Source organism: Astatotilapia calliptera, chromosome 7 (assembly GCF_964374335.1).
Source record: "Astatotilapia calliptera chromosome 7, fAstCal68.1, whole genome shotgun sequence".
Classification (NCBI taxonomy): Eukaryota; Metazoa; Chordata; class Actinopteri; order Cichliformes; family Cichlidae; genus Astatotilapia; species Astatotilapia calliptera.
This window is the reverse complement of record NC_137428.1, coordinates 41,640,684-41,644,976: the sequence shown is the minus strand read 5'-3', so window position 1 is coordinate 41,644,976 and position 4,293 is coordinate 41,640,684.

Here is a 4,293-nt window from a genome sequence, read left to right as displayed (position 1 = left end):
AGCAAAACCAGTCAATCGGGCAGCCCCACGCCTATATACTATTTCAAAATAAACTCACCATCGCCAGTCCCCTTCAAGGCTTTCCCCAAACCGCAGCACTATTCACACTTCCTCATCCCTCATTGCCCATCATCACTAAGGAAGTGGTCCCTGCTAGTGACATAATACCAAAACCACTGAGTCCACAGACTCAGGACCATGATACTACTGTTACTCATTTTATATTAAGATTTAAAAATCTAGTTGGTATTGGTATAGCGAGTAACCTTCAGTAATAGTAATAAATCACACAACAATAGTACATTTGTTATTACAGTTGTAAAAAGCATGAAAATATATATCTAGTAATTCAAAGTATTCAGAATACGTTACTCTCATTGAGTAACTTAATGGAATACATTGCAAAATACATTTTGGGCCATGTATTCTGTAATCTGTAGAGGAATACATTTTAAAAGTAACCTTCCCAACACTGAATATAACATCATAAATTTTGCACTTGTGGCTCTTACATTAAACGTGACGCTCACTCACTGCTTTGAGGTATTTTTGTCCTTGACTCTCAGACCTTTAACACCACTTCTCGTTTTATCTGGACTGTGTCGCACCTGTCCAGTCTCACTGACCAATCACAGCACCTCCAGCACCACCATGTGACCCCTGAGAGACTGCTGGTGGTCAAAGATATGGGTGTATTCAGTAGAGGTCACATGATCAGGCAGTTGAAATCTCAGCTGTCTGTCCTGCAGATGCTGCCTGGATGTTTTCTAAAGTCCAAACTCCTCCTGCTTCTCCCTCAGACCTTCGTCACTGCTTCTCCATCCAAAACATTTTGCACTGTTAGCTTGCCTGAGTGCAGAGGAAAGCTGCCTGAATGGCAGTCGTGAGCAGCTGGAAGTGTCTGCACAGCTAGACGAGGATGTTATGCAGATGTTGTGGCAGCGTGTGGGTCAGCAGGACCCTGTGCTTAAGAACAGCTGTTTTTTCAAATAAGATATACAACAAATGGCATGAATGTGCAGGTAATCCTTTCCTTCCAGAGAATGACCAGCAGCTCGCTCCCATATTTCCTGCGTTACCACAGTAGCAGATGAGACTGTAGTTTTGTTTAAATTCAAATCTTTCATAAGTTCATGTTAGCAGCAGATTTCTTTCACCTGCAGCAGGTGTTTCTGTGACGAGCCTCCATGATCAGAGGATTTTTATCACCTTCAACCATTCACGAGGTGTGAGGCAGCAGTGGTCCTGCTGAGGTCTGAGTTGGTAGGTTTTCGGCGAGATATAGTCAGTGAGATACACTCTGTGGAAGTGTGTGTGTGTGTGTGTGTGTGTGTGTGTGTGTGTGTGTGTGTGTGTGTGTGTGTGTGTGTGTGTGTGTGTGTGTGTGTGTGTGTGTGTGCACCCTGCAGTCATCACACAGCTTCTTCATGCTGGGAGTTTTTGGGTGAGGAGCTCTCACAAACCTGAAACCTCAATTACTCTATGCTTGGTGTGAAACACTGAAGGATTCATCTTCAGGAGATCTCAGGGACACATATACATGTTTCTTCAAGCTGAGCTCACACAGCAGTTCCACCTCTTCATGTTCTGCTCATCCTTCTCTGAGGTGAGGTTGTGGTGATGTCACAGCAGCTCCCGGACTCTACATACATGTTTGTGGAGGTGATATTACTCCACACATGACTCGTGGGCCCTGATGTCACCAGAGCTGTATGTGTGTAAAAACCAAAACCAACCAAATGTGATTGATTGATTGATCGATCAATCGGTTGGTCAGTTGATCCGTTGGTGGGTTGATTGATGGGATGTTTGGTTGGGTGATTGATTTGTTGGTTGGTTGGTTCAAGCTGAATGAACTCAGATATTCTCTGAAAAGCATCAGGGTAGAGTAGAAACTACAGGAGGAGGGAGTTCAGCTGTATTACCACAGCAGGAGGTAAATAATTAACAATGTGGAGTCCAGACGAGGCTGTTTCATCAGCTCCCCTCCATGTACAGACATAAGTCCTGCCCCTTCAGAGAAAGTAAATGCTATTTCCTCCTCATGTCAGAGGGCGGTAGGCTGATTTCCCTCCTGTGCATCACAATCAGCAGCTTTAACAAACTTGTGAGGGCAGCGGGACTTTAACAACTGTGAGCCGGCCCACCGACCTGGTGCAATCACTCTGCTTTCTGATGCACATCAGAGTGTTTTTAACCCTTGTTCCTCCCCCAGTTCAGCGTAAGTGTCCTGAACTCACTGCCCAGCTGACATCATTCCAACAGCCACACAGATCCCAGCTCACTGCAGACCCCTGGCCGCTTGGCTCCAGTTTAATTATCACACACCTCACATTACTTACTGCTTTGTTTGTCATAGCTGTGATGAATCTTTGATGACTCAGTTTGATTTTCCTACCACTCCTTTAAAATGAAGTGCTGTCCTTTAAACAATTCACCAGAACGTGTGTGTTCTGGCATGAAGAATATCACAGAATGGACCACAGAACCACTGCTCCGGGCCCCGATCACATGTCTGAAGAGCTTTCAGGTGCAAAACAGAGGGGGAGGAGGTGAAGTAGGGTGGATGTGACCACAGGGAAGTTTAAGGACCCTCAAGCACAGAAGTCTGAGTTTGACTGAACTTCAGTTTGGATTACTGAGCAACACCACAGAAAAAAGGGCAGCTTTCATGGAGCTGATGGATGATATCCAGTCAAAATGGTGTGGACAGAAGAAAAATGAATCGTTCCTCTCAGCAGAGGAAAGATTTAGGGTGGAGGAACAAGAAGAAGGGCAGGCTGAGCAATGTGAAAGTAATTGTGGTGCACAGTTTGGACTCTGTCCTTGTTTTTGGTTCAAGATTTGGATGCTGATTGATGCTGAAGGTCAGAAGTCAAACAACGACTCATTAGTGCCCTGGAGAAGCGGAGGAACACTCTGACCCCTGCTCGTTTTTTTCCAGAGACTTTCAAACTCTTTATAACAGTAAAGGCCTCTGAGCCAGTCAGAGCGAAGCCAAGCAGCAGTCCTGTCTGGTGTCGCTGTGAGTCGAGTTTCTCACGCTGGTACCTGATTTGGGTTTACATGAGCCAAGAATAACAGGCTTTTTATGAAAACACTGATGGTGTACCTGCAGTCGCCGGAAATGCCAACATGCGTTAGCCACTGTGCTTCTTATTCTTTGTATTTAATGAATGTACTGGACAGCTGCTGCCTCTAGGCCAGGACTCAGGTGGGAAATCCACCGCCACTTCGTTTAACACCTGCAATCCATTGAGGGCAGGCGAGGGAAACAAAGACAGGAAACAATGGGGGTGGGGGGATTATGCAAAACCATATCAGAGAGATGAGTAGCAACACAAATGACTGGATATTTAGCCTGTGAAGCAGGGTTCTCATACAGTTGCTCAGTCTCTGCACCTGTTAGCGTGCTGGACGATCTGTGTGTCTAACCCTAACCCTTACCTGTCCTGCATTTCTCCTGCTCTCTGACACTCTCTGTGCAATGCTCCATCAGTTTAGAGTCTTTCTCCCCTCGTGGAGGTGGAGCCTGGTTTTCTCTCTGTGCTCTCTGCAGAAAAACATCCTTTTTATTTTCACAGAGAAATTCCTCCTGATCTTCACACAGACATCAGTGGGAGGTCCTATTCTTCTTCTCTTTCATTAATCTGCAGCTCTCAGTGGGAGCACTCATAGACTGCAGAGCTCAGAGATGCTCCTGACTCCACCATCCGTGCAAAGCATGAGGAAAACACCAAAGCTGCCTCAGTGCACGGAGTAATCTGAATAAAGAAATAAAACATTTAGTTTGTTTCACATCTTCATTGTTTCCTTTTTAACTGACTTATTTACAGAAATGAAATCATTGTTTGAAAAATCTTTGATTCTTTGATTCATATTTGATCACAGACGCTGTAAAATATGATGAACCCACCATGAGAAGCCATTAAAAGGTGGGAAGTAACAAAGTACAGATACTTTATAGTTTAGCAGACAGGTACAACAGGTATGTCAGATATAACAGGTATATCAGAGGTCCAGAGGATGGGACCAGGACCACCAGGAGTTACCCAGAATGCACTGTGCTTAAAACAGCCATGGTTGTCTGACGGGTTTTAAAGACTGACTGTTTAAAAAAAAAAAAAGATGCTTAATCTTCACTCAGGCTTCCTGTGTTGTTGTTTCCACAGCGATGTAACCACAGCAACAAGAATCAATGATAATTTATGACTTGAGCCTCATTTCCGTATCTGAGCTTCTTCTGCAAGTGAAACCGTTGCAGACCCAGCCAAAGATAATCTGACCACCACT